Below are 13,068 nucleotides of genomic sequence, written 5' to 3'. Positions count from 1 at the left end.
GTCTAGATGTGTATAGGTTGAGTAGTTATCCTAAGAGGAGGGCAACAACATGCAGTACTGGGATGCAAATTACAGAGTCACAGAATGGTTGAAGTCAAAGGGACGTCTGAAGGTTATCTGGTCCAACCTCCTTGCTCAAGCTGGACCACCTACAGTATGTTGCCCAGAACCATGACCAGATGGCTTTTGAATATCTCGAAAGAGGACTCCGCAGCCTCTCTGGGTAACCTGTGCTAGTGCTAAACATACAACCTGAAGGCGAAGAGACTTTATATAAGAATCCTTCCCGAGAGGACAGAAAATAAGGAAACTACTTGGAATCTGTGAGATGGGAGACTGCCTTAATTCTCAATATAACACAAATACATACATGTTATTTGGATACAAAATAAATAACACTGCTCTCTGGTAGCCACAGCAGCTACCAGAGCAAGGCAAGGAATGGTGCAAGACAGAATATGCAGTAAAAAGAAGAGCATAACAGGGAGGGGAATAGTATGCAGCACGGGGGAGCAGGTAGCTTGCACCTCACCAACTGCTGAACTTTCCTTAGATCTGGCCTTGCTATCCAGAAAGACTTAACAACCTCCAGGTCCAGCTGAAAGTAATGCAAGAAGAGCAACCCAGGGCTTAGTCATTGCTTCTCCAGAGGAAAAAAAAAAAAAAAAGTTATCATGGCTTCAGTTTTACTTAAGCATTAGTTAATCATTACTGTGCCTACCCACCTGTTAGAACTGCATCGTCTCCCTTGATTACAGGCATTGTTCATTAGCCTTTTTATATTAGCTTTTTTTTTTTTTTTTTAAATTCAGTGCCTGGTGTGTATTACAATATATATTACAATAACCCAGGAGACTAGGCAAGGTCTTGGGCTAGGGATTTTCAAGTGAGGCCTTCAAATTTGAATCTGATCCTTGACACTGCCAAATAAGTCTCACTGAAAGTTAAATGTGGGCATTCAAAACCTGTGAAGTCCCAACAATATCCGAACCCCAAATAGGGTTTATATAGTAAGGGTTGGATAGGGGGAAGGTGTTTTTAGGTTGCTTTTAGTTCTCACTGATCTAGTTGGTAATAAATTACATTAATCTCCTTTATGCTGAGTCTCTTCTGCCCATGGCAACAACTGGTGAGTGATGTCCCTGTCCTTCAACCCATAACCTTCATTCATCATATTTTCTCCTGTATTTTAAAGGAGTGGGAGAGTGGCATCAGTGTCAACCCACCACAGGCATTTCACACTACATCTGTTCCAGTGTAGCTTCAGGTTGCTGCCAAAAGCAGCAGTTCTCCTCTACTCACTCCACACCTTCAACTGTGTTTTACGTCTCCATGCCTGTGTAAGATCAAAAAATAAAAAATAAAAAAGATGATTTATATAAGATTTGATGGAAATGCTTTTGCTGTTGTTTATGTGTACGGTAGGTTTCTACAGATCAATTGGAGCAGCTGACTTATACTTCAGTTTCAACTCTAGTACATGGGAAACATCGGGAGTGCACAGCTGGGGACACAAAATAGAAGGAAACACCACCTCGGGGTGCACTGCCAACTCACGTGAGTTTGAAGTGTTCATAAAGTTACAGACCACATGTCTCCTATTTACAGTTTCCTCTCACGAGGACAGAATAAGGCATTTTTCCTTCTGTGTAAGAAGATGGGCAAACACAACTCCATAATGACTATGGACCACTAATGATCAGTGAAGATAAAAGCAGGTGCAGGTATCAGATAAATAGTTATAGACACATTCTTCCTCAAGGCCCTTTCATTTTAGCAGAGCTTTTGTTTGACTTTTTGACTCATGTCTTGCTACAGACAATTTAACAACAAAACTTTTTTTTTTTTTTTTTTTTCCAGAGTGAAGCTTGGAAAATAAGATTTCTCATCTGAGAGCAGTATTGACTTTTAGGGAAAGAAAATAAAAGAGAGAGCAAGGAATCCTCCTGAATCAAGATTAAAACTGTAAGAAACAAAGCACAAGAGGTCTAAAAGAAACCTAGTAAGAGCACTTTGGAATTACTGTATCTCACCTGAACAAAGTGTTGACAAACTGAATGTCTGTCAGCCAGACACCCTGAACTCTCTTTGATCACCAGAGAGAAAGAGGCTGTCTAGAGGTTGTGTCAAGGTCAAACTCTTATCTTGAGAGGAAAAGCTCACTCTTCCTTGCATTGACTACTTCAGGCCTAAAAGTCTAAGTATCCAAGTTTAAATACTTAAGTTCAAGCATTTGTTTTTCTAATCTGTAACATATCTATAATACGCTGGTCTAGCACAACATTAATATCAATGACTAGGTTTAATATTAAAGCTAGATTGAAGCTAGAATGTTTAAGATAAATATGTTTAGTATAAAAGCTAGAAAGGACTGAAAAAATAAAACAACTTTCTCCCACCTCCAACACCACTGGGGCTATCACTACAGTCAGTGCAGTATGTTTCTCTGACTCTTGCCACAGTTTATTTTCCCCATTTGAGCTAACACAGAAGCTTTTCTCACAGAATACAGGCCACCTTGCCAGCAAGTATCCACCCAGAATACAATGATTATTCCCTAATTTATCATTTCCATAGAGCACCAGCACTTGGCTCCCTTAGATGAGGCATCCTGATGTTATTTGCCCATCTCCGTTTCCAGTGCCCTAAGCAATCATCCGTATCCTGCTTTTTAGCATTCATTCAGAATAGAAAGCCTGGGAAAAGAGCTGTGGCCACTGCATCTAAAGGACCACATTGTCCTTTGTCCTCTGAAGTGCCTGTTGCTTGGGAGAAGCTCAGTTTAAACATCTATAAATCCATTTCCTTCTTCCACTGTAAATCTATGAAAGAACTTACTCTGCTGCAGTGACCACATTTTTTTTTTTCAGCCATTATGCCACAATATGTTTTCAGTACAACTTACTGGGTCATGATCATAATGGTAGCTATCAGTTCAGTTCCTCTTGGTGATGTTCTCCGCTTATGGGTACCTGCCCTTATCTTCTCCATAGTCTTTATGCACTGAAGATAGGGACTTTTTCTGCAGTAGCACTGTGGATCATGTTCTTTGTCCTTAGCTGCATCTCAACCTGAACAATGTAGTGGAAACACATGCAATATGCAAAAAATTCTGAGTCATATTTCCTTCAAACAAAAATTTATAGGTCCTGATTCTGCACTGTCGAGTCTCTCATGCTAATAAAATATTTTACCATTATGCTCTATGTAAAGTTGGCCTTTTGAATGGGCCATCATCTAGTCTTTAACTTTTATATACGGTCTGTATTGATGCCTGAAGTTAATATCACACTTACATTTCCATTCCTAAAGCTCATTACAAGAAGCTTATAAATTTAACCTTTACAAACGAAGTAATCTGTTCTCAGACAGCTGTCAAATAGCTTTAAAAAATCTGAATATAAGCAGTTGTGTTACTTTTGAGGATGCAAAAAACACATTTTATCATTGCAGGGTTTTTGCAAACCTTCTGAAACACTTCTAATGGCTTAGCAGACGAAGATTGAGACTTGAAACTTGAACAGTGAAGCATGACTTGCAGCCATGGCTTATTGTAATCCCGAGGAAACCTGTTTTAAGTTGGCTGCTTTCTAGAGGTTTAAGATGTCTTTTCCATATGCACCGTTCTTCGTATTTCACCTGTAAAGGACCTGCCAATGCTCCACTGGTACAGAACATGTGTGGGAGTTGAGCAGAAATAGCAGAAATTTCCATTAATTTGTCAATCTATGTTCAGCACTAGAGTTTGAGATGGGGAAAAAAAGTAATCTTTTTAATATATATGCTTGCATGGAACAGAAAACCGTACCTACATACTTCTGTGTGTTTACAGAGCTATTTACATACAAAACTACAAAGCCTCAGGAGGAAGATTTTCCATATTGCATCTAAAAGAGACATCAGCAATTTATAAAACTGCCAAAAATATATTGATGCAATCAGAATTAATTTAAGTAAAAGCCAATATTCTCAAAATGTAAAAGTTTTTCCTTTAAAGTTTTGCATTCTTTTAAAGAAAAACTTTTAAAGTTCATTTACCATTACACAAAATTTATAGCTTTCCTAATTACTTTGTATCATAGCATATTTCATAGATTTTAATTCTTTAATATCTAATTATGCAATCAGTATAATTCATAGATTACAATGTTTTAGGGCCAGGAAGAATCAATAGCACAATTTAATTTGAGCCCTGAATAATCCATGTCATGAAGTGTTGTCCAGTTGTTTCTGTAAGAACGGCTTTCATTAAACTTTTTTTGAACAAGAAACATGGCTTTAAACTAGAAGAAGGTAGGTTTAGATTAGACATAAGGAAGAAATTCTTCACTCAGAGGCCGGTGAGGCCCTGGCACAGGCTGCCCAGAGAAGCTGTGGATGCCCCATCCCTGGAGGTGTTCAAGGCCAGGCTGGATGGGGCTTTGAGCAACCTGGTCTGGTGGGAGGTGTCCCTGCCCATGGCAGGGGGTTGAAATTAGATAATCTGTAAGGTCTCTTCCAACCCAAATCATTCTGTGATCCTAAGAACGCACAAAAGTCACTGGTATTCATCATAAGCTGAATTGTTCCCTAATATAATTTGCTCTTTAAAATGCATATTTTTTTCCATTTAAATTTCTTTGGCTCTATTTTTTAACTGTTAGATTTTATTATGCTTCTTTCTGCATAAAATGGGTCACTAAAATAGAATCAGGACATTTATTCTTGAATAGATTAGGGTCAGGTCATCTCTAAGACTGTAATTTCATTGTCATTCTTTTCTTTTCTACAGCTGCCCTAACCCTTCCAACCAGCTGTTTTTGTACCCACACCAAATAAATGGTTCTGATGAGTGAATATAAGTTAAAAATTAAACAGAGAACAGCACAATAATGTGAAGGAACAGCCAGAAATGAGAATGGGCTTTTTAAGCTGACAGTTTATTCTTTGTTAGGTGAGTTTATTTGACAAGAACACGTACTACAATTCCTAATACACACGAATGCAGAGAATACTTAGCATGTAAGTGGGGAATAGGCTTTTAAAGGGGAGAAGACTTCTAGATGTCTTAAGAGAAATCTAATCCTTTTTATCTGTTTTTAAAAAGTGGCATAAAGAGTGTATAATGTAGAAAAATTCTTCCGTCAGATGGCCAGCCATAAATGTCATTACAACACTAAAGAAATATAAATGCCACCTAACCTTTAAACCATGAAATATCGGGAGTAGGAGGAATAATAAAGTGTTTTTTTTTCTTTTTCTTTTTTAAAATGTAGTTTTATGTTTTAATGCCCTCCTGCTCTTTATCCCTTCCATCTATGTTTTGTTTGATTCTCAGAATCACAGAATGGTTGAGGTGGGAAGGCACCTCTGGGTCCATCTGGTCCAACCCCTGTTCAATCAGGGACACCCAGAGCAGGCTGCCCAGGACAATGTCCAAGCGGCTTTTGAAAATCTCTAAGGAGAAAACTCCACAGCCTCTCTGGGCAACCTGTGCCAGTGCTCCCTCACCCACACAGTACAGAATTGATGCCTGATGGTCAGAGGGAGCCTCCTGTGTCCCAGTTTGTGCCCACTGCCTCTTGTCCTGTCTCTGGGCACCACAGAAAAGAGCCTGGTCTCTGCACTCTCTGCACTCTCCCTTCAGGTATTTATACACATTGGTAAGATCTCCAAACCTCATCAATATTTTTTCATAAGTGAAGCTTTGAAATTAAAAAACAAAACTGAGAATTCACTTTTTATATTTTTTGTCCTCCTTTTCGCCTTGCAGTGTCCTCAACATTTATGAGAGGTCCAGTTAACCAAACACAGTACTTTAAATACAAAAAGATTTTCCATTACAGCCCTGTTAACTAGAATGTATCATCATTCAACACAGGTGACCAGAAGATGTGTATGAGTGCTTACTGAATTTAAAAGGAATATAAACTCTTTTTTAAGCACTAGGAATGACATTAGGGTTGATGGGTAAAGAAGTTTAAATTAAGCCCTAAAAATATTGCCTACTGTGGTATGTCTGTCTTTGGTGAGGCAAATGAAAAGTTGACTTCCTTCTGTGCAAGGGTCCAAGAGTATACAACAAATATTATCAGAATTAAAGAAAACAGACCCCTCCTTGCCCATCACCCTTCCGTTGCCAGAAGGCTACATCCACAGATGTCCCTGTTGTAGCCCCCAGAAATGTTTTAAAAGTGCATCAGATACAGTCATCCCCAAAGCAGATTCTACTACATGAGAAGTCCTGATATGCTGACACCAAACTCCAAAGAATGGGAAGACACAAACTAACAGAAGCCTAGCAATATGCTTCAGTTGGCAAGGCTGAAAGATTGGAAAATGTTGAGAGAGCAGATTTAGAGAGAGGAGATTATCAGCCCTTACAAGCTTCCACAAGGTTTTAAAGGCAGTTCATGGAATTAAGGCAAGTAAGTGGTCATTACATGGTGCATGCTCAAGGTGAAGGAAGGCCTCTCTTTGTGTAAATACTTTGATATAAGCTGGTGCAAGAACTGGAATCCAATATATCCCCTTAATGCCTGTGCACCTCTAGCCAACAAGCTACGAAACTATTCCCAGTCTCGCTTTCAGTTTTATCTGCATGTGGACGAGTGCCATGCACAAAGATATTCCATAACAGATAGATAGCATATGCACACCTGAAATAGCAACAGTGGCATCTCAAACGTAGAGCTGAAACACCAATATTTCCACCAAATTCAATAAATTAAAGTAGACCTCGCGTAGTGAATTTAGCTGGATTTCGATTAGGAAAAACACCCCTTTTTCTTCTGAGAATAGAACTTTAATACTCATAAGAGGGAAAAATTTATTTATATGTTTTAAATATTGTATTACATAGGTTTGCCCTCACTGCATTAACACTCTGAAGTATTAAGACCTAAAGTCTAGATGTGCTATAGTAATAAAACTAACCCACTGAGATTTAATAACTCTTGGACTAGATTTCAGAGGCAAAACAGTAACTCCATGCCATAGGCACTTTTCGTACTCTTCATCCTTTAACAAGGGCTAGGTTTATTTGACGGCTACATGACAGTCATGGTTTGATTCTTTTGCAAGAAAAATACTGTAAATAAAGCTTGATATTCAGTAAAATGTGAGTAAAAACTGCCTTATAAGCATCATTTTAATCCTAAGGAAATTTCCTGTTTCTGTATATTACAGACAAAAATATAACTGTAATGAGAATGCCCTTGAGAATACATTAAAAAAAAATAAATAAAAAATGGCAACTTTTGAAATGAAGTGTGAAGAAATACCTTAAGAAAACAGATGTGTCTTTTCCTTATGCACTGAAGGATACTGGAATATCACCGAGCTGTGGACTGATAATTAGCTTAGTCCAGAAGTACAGTATTTTCACAGATACATAAACAGGTGAGCTGGATAGCAAAATGCACATGCTGAGTCTGCCTCTCCTCTGCTAGTTTATCTTCACTTCTTCAGAAAGACACAAGCATGATCTCTACAAATCAGTGATCCAAAAACATCTCTTTTTGGTGTAACTGCATGTTCCCTTTGAAGCAGCAGCACATGGAGTGACTCTTGCATTAAGGAGAAATACTGCTACTGCAAACCAGCTTCCAAATCATTCCTCTTCCAACAATGTCTTTGGTCTTACCGTTTTCTCACCTACTCATGTTTCCATTCTGACAGTTTATAAACTCCTCTTGATTCCATTTCCTATTATATTAGATGTTCTCCAACTATTTTCCAGTATATACAATCTAATACAAAGGCTGCTGAGTGGAAAACTACCTTTGCTATCACAGGCGGTACCTTTTCACCGCGTCTTCCCTTTTGGTTCATACTGTAGTGACTACAGATATTGCAACCACACCGAAATATTGTTCAGTTAGCCTTTAATCCCCTTCTTATCTGTCTAGATTTGATTTAAGGGCAGAAAACTAGGAGAAGCATTAGATTATGGCTGGTTTCAAGAGACTGAGTTAACTTTGTGTTAGTAAATTACTGACCATCAGTTGAGATGGTGTAATTGACTTTGAGTATTCTCTAAATGCTTAGCTTCATTTAAAGCACTTCAGTGCTTCTCTGGGTCTGATATATAAATGGTGATTCCAATCAAGCCCTTTAACTTTCAGTTGCATCACACTAGGAGAGCAGGCACAAACAAATACTAGTCTCTGCTTTTCTCTCCACATTCTCCACCTTTAGCCATGCTCACAGCTAAAGCCTGTTAATTCACCCTTCTCTGAGCATCCCTTCTAACCTAAAGGTACTAGTGATTTCTCAGGTCTAAATATGCTCTCAAATCACTCTTCTCCCTGCCCTCTTACTCCAAGGATAGATCGGATCAGAACTGGTCTACTTTAAAATTTGAACATTAAAAATCTTTTTTTTTTTTTTGGTGGATAAGGAGTAAAGTCATAGTAAAAAAAAAAAATCTAGTTGTAGGAAGGTCAAAATTCCCACACTTGTGTTATTTGTATGCCCAGCCTAACAGGAGCATAAAGTGTTGGTAAATGCCTCTTTATACCAGGTCAAGTCATTTCCTAACGAGGGGCCACAAGCAACTAAATTGATGGCGTGCAGGTGTCTGCCTTACGGAGCTGATGGGTTTATAACTCAGGCACAGTTTAGCCCTGGATAGCTGACTGAGTCTGCTTCCTGAAGCCTCTTCAGACCCAAAGGCCTCGTGTGCAGCAGAGATCAGGTTGTTTGAACACTGGATCTGTGTCTGAACCCAGTGCTGCAGACAGGCTGTGTGCAGAGGCCATTCAGTGCTGAACACCAACATAACTTACACCTGTCTGTGTAAGGTGGAAAGTGAGGCATTTTATATCCCCACTTACAGCCCTAAAAAGAACAGTAAGGCAAGGCCCTCCAAAGCTCCTGAGTTCAAGCTTCCTGCTGACACAAGCTCCTTTAACGATGTTTCGTGACTTGTCCATTCCCCTGGGTGCAAAAGAAAAGGCAGCATTTGATCTGGCCAGCACTATGGTACATCATAATCACACCATTTTCCTTCATCCTTCCAGCCTCTGGCATCATTTCTCCTGTATGCTGAAGCCTCTTTTACAGTAGGCATGCTATCTCTTTCTTCAGCCTGACAGGGTTAACCAAAGTTTATTGAAAGTGTCTAATGCTCTGAAGAGGCTCCTCAAATCTGAATTCATGTTTATTCACAGCCTCTTCAAATGTGAATTGCTTATGTAAAGCCCTGCAGCCCTAAGACTCAATTCGGATTACTTACAATTACCTGAAATTATTTGAACAGAGTAAAGCTCCCTCTTTTGAAGCTTTTTAAGATCAAAGAGTCAGTCTTCACCCTTTACAGCTTGTCACTTTAAAGCCCTGAAGTAACAATCAAAGGGCACCTTTTCCCAAGCATTTCCATTATATCCAGACTACAAAACTGTGCTGCAATAAAAATAGGTGTGGAAAGATATTGCTTTTTTTATTATATTTCATTAGATGACTTTAGCTTCTAAGAATGAGTCAAGTTACCCAACAAGCCCCTCTCTCTCTCTCTCTCTTTCTCCAAGACAGCTCCATTTGCATGGAATACCCAAACATTTCCTTCAAAGCTCCAAAAGCAGCCTTAAAATGATCTGCATTCCCAGGGCCATCCCAGTTGCAGAGGTCAAAAATGGAGGCAACCCAAAATCAGAAGTCAGTTGCATGCACCTTAACAAGCAGTTTTGTTTTCCGCTGTGACCGTACAAAGCAGAACTCTCTCTTTTGCTTCCATTGTAGCTCACCATTCTCTTTCTGCTGGACAGTAATGCCTTGTAATCCTGATCCTCAGGACTGTTTCTATCCCTTCCACCTTCTATCTCTTTCTCCACAATCCTTTGATTACAGTTCTCTTTTTCTTCCTGCAAAAAAACTCTTAACTGAAAACAACCTTTTCTTTGCAGCAAGTTGGGCTGGTAGCAATTACTGCTGGGTTTGAATTTACTGTTCTCTGATAAAAATAGAGAAAAATGCCTATTGCCTGTTCTGACAAGGTAGCGACAGTAAGACAGTCTAAGCCCTCAAGTCAGACTTTATAAAATCCAATCACAATCGGAGCTTGGAATTTTGACAATAGCTGCTGGGGCCCTCTGAAACCCCTTTTGTGCCATCAGATAGATTTGGTGCTGTAGAAAGGGTCAGGTGACATTGGTCACTGAGACAGTGGAGTTGGAGATGGCAGTTCCAGGCAAAGGCCACACTTCTAATACAAGAATCAGTGATAGAAAAAAAAAAGTAAAAAAAAAAAAAAAAAGTAAAAAAAAAAAAAAAAAAAGAAGAAAAGTAAGTGTATCAGATTTTGGCACCGTGATCCTCTTGATAGGATAAACCATTAGCTTTGAATTGGATGACGTGTAAGGACAAAATGAATTACAATAAAAATCACTGAGGACCAAGGAGGCATTTGGTGAGATCAGAAGAAAGACGAAATTACCTGTGTCCTATCAGCTTCTGGTTTGGTGTAAGTCCTTTTTAAAAATAAGATAAGAAATGCAAACCACCAGTCAGGATGTAAAAACCTTAGTCTAAATTTACAGCATTCACATCATGGGGGAGCTGGTGAGAGAACTGAAATGCAGATTTCCTTCCATCCCAGTCTGTTTTGTAGCTCATCTACTGCACTGGATGTATTTATACCACTTTAGATTCATCAGATAGATTTCTTCTCCAGGAGGAGAAATATACTATTAGATAATGGTAGCAATCATCGTGTACGCAATGCTGCAGTATGGTTGCATATGTAAGCACCTGGCTTTTAAGGAGCACTAATTAAGGCTGAATATTTTCTCTTCTATTATTTTCCCCACTTGTGTACGTACATTACAACACAGACGCTAATTATGTGACATAGGGTGTATTAACTGCAAAATACAATAAAATCAATGTAGAATATTTTCCCCCACATTTACAGACAAGGGACAATTTCATAAGGCTCCTTCAGCCAAATCTCAGAGCACTTCTGGAACTTATTCACCCGAGTCACTGAAGAAAAAGCTACTGACAGAGAGCCTGGGGTATTTTTCATCCGTGGTCCCACATGGCCCCATCCTATCTGTTCTGCATGGCTTTATATCCTCCTCTCCTCCCTGCTGCCAGGCACTCCCTCTGCCTTAGGCCTGTTATGGGATTTTGAGTATGGACCTCAACTGCTCTTTTACTTACACTGATGGGTAAAAAAAAAAATCATTAACTTTAGAAACTTGCCCACTGGCTAAAACCAGTCAGAGATGGCACAGCACTGGCACAGAGTCAACAGACCAGAATACACATGGAGAGTTATTACCTGAGAGCTCAAGAGCCAGAAATGATCCAACAGAGGGATTTCTGCTAATCGTGTCACTCCAGGGTTAGTGGCAGTGGCCCGTGCTTTAATGGCAGGTAGGTTTGCATTCACTCCCTGCTCTTCCCAAATAGCTTCCAAGTGGATGTGATTTGTGGTGAAGAAACAACGGTGACATTTTTAAGCAGCAATATTTTGCCAGAGGATTGTTATACTTTTTACAGGTACACTGGAACTGAGGCTCATAACAGCCAGGAAACTAAATCTTTACTTAGGCAACTCAAGCAGTGGCCTGATTTTCTACAGTTTTGACTCCCCTGAAGAGAACAGGAGCTCTGGGCACTCAGCAGGACTGAAAAAAACTACCCATTAAGTTCTAAATCTATAGCAATTTCACAGCTGTATCTCTACTTCATGCCATGCTGCTCAGTTCTCCTCAGCAGCAGAGACAAGCCTCTCACACAAAAGAAGGCAGAGGGCTGCTGAGTGCACTGATCTCTGGCCTCCTGCTTTGGGAAATGTAGCCCACATGGCTTGGTCAAGGTCACTCATATTGCCTGCTGCGTCCTTCCCATCTCCCACTCCTGCACCCCACCCATCCATCTGCTAATCTTTCCCTAATACTGTTGCTGTACGTAAGACAAAAAAAAAAAAAGTAATAAAAAAATTTCCCTTCATTTACATATAAAGTATAGAGTAAAACATAATTAAACCACATACTACAGATGCACTATAATAAAAAGGAGAAATAGTAAAAACAATTACAGGCTGGCATACTTACTGCTTCACATTTAAATAATAATGTGAACTATTAAGTAAACTAGAGCATAATCAGCTGAGGTTCATTAACTTATCTTACTGTAGAAATAGTACTACAGTTCAGTACAATTAGGTACATACTAGTAGGAAACAGTGCTTTTTCTGCATCATGCTGAGCCCAGGCTTAGAGATGCTGAGGTCTTTCATTTCCCATTGACTTCTCAGAGCATGCATCGTCCCTTTTAGGAGGCACACAGTACCACTCTGGATCCATCCCCTTGCAAAGAAATGCTTATCAAGTATATGATTTCACTCCTGTGATATCGATAGCAGTGCAATCACCAAACCTCTACAAATAGGCCACATTCACTGACCCCGTCCAGCTCTAGACCTGCTTCGGGTAGAGAAAATTCAGGCCACTGCAGGCTCACAGAAGCCCCAGGACAATCCAGTTCTTGATTATTTAAAACCATCCAGGAAGATCAGAATAAGCCAAACAATTTACTTCAGGATATCTAAAGTACTTCTTGGCACACGCACCATCCCACAGTAACTTCCCTCTCGATGACCTTTTCAGTCCCAACAAACCCTCCTGTCTGCAGAACGAAGAGTTAAGGCACTGAAATCCTGAAAGGGTGTCTATAAAACCTCATTACTTTGCAAATTAGAATCTTCACTACACATGTGGTGTTCCTGGCCGTGTCCATCTATAGTAGAAAACCAGAGAGCATTAGGGCCTGTCCTCTGACCCTAAGGGCAAGTGGCATGCACAGCTGATGTCCACCCACATAAATTTCTTTCGCTACAAAGCAGGATGGTCTTGGCCTGCACAAGCACAATCTGGGATAGTTGTAGGGGGATATTGGCAAAATAGTTCTGGGGAACGTTCAAGTAGTTAAACAATATGGAAAATCACGTCAGTGTTTGACTCAATGCCTTAACCCCACTTACTGGTTTTGCTTCCCTCAGAGCTATACAAGGCAGAATTTTGATGAAAGGGATTTGGCTTAAGGTAAAAGGGGATGCTGATAGATTGGAGTGAGCATCTG

The 13,068-nt window shown here is 39.7% G+C and overlaps 1 long non-coding RNA gene across 2 annotated transcripts; it reads right to left on the bottom strand.

The window, feature by feature from the left end:
• Positions 1–816: 816 nt before the first annotated feature.
• Positions 817–12,694, bottom strand: LOC308187971. Of its 2 annotated transcripts, none has more exons than XR_013945038.1 (3): positions 12,560–12,694; positions 2,906–3,071; positions 817–1,336 (listed from the first exon to the last, which is right to left on the bottom strand). It is a non-coding gene; the product is annotated as an uncharacterized lncRNA (long non-coding RNA). The 2 variants fall into 2 exon arrangements; XR_013945039.1 differs by lacking the exon at positions 12,560–12,694 and adding an exon at positions 11,264–11,862.
• Between the last annotated feature and the right edge of the window lie 374 nt (positions 12,695–13,068).

Source organism: Anser brachyrhynchus (assembly GCF_964034855.1).
Source record: "Anser brachyrhynchus genome assembly, chromosome: 1".
In the NCBI taxonomy this organism is placed as follows: Eukaryota; Metazoa; Chordata; class Aves; order Anseriformes; family Anatidae; genus Anser; species Anser brachyrhynchus.
This window is presented reverse-complemented; position numbering and strand designations above follow the sequence as displayed.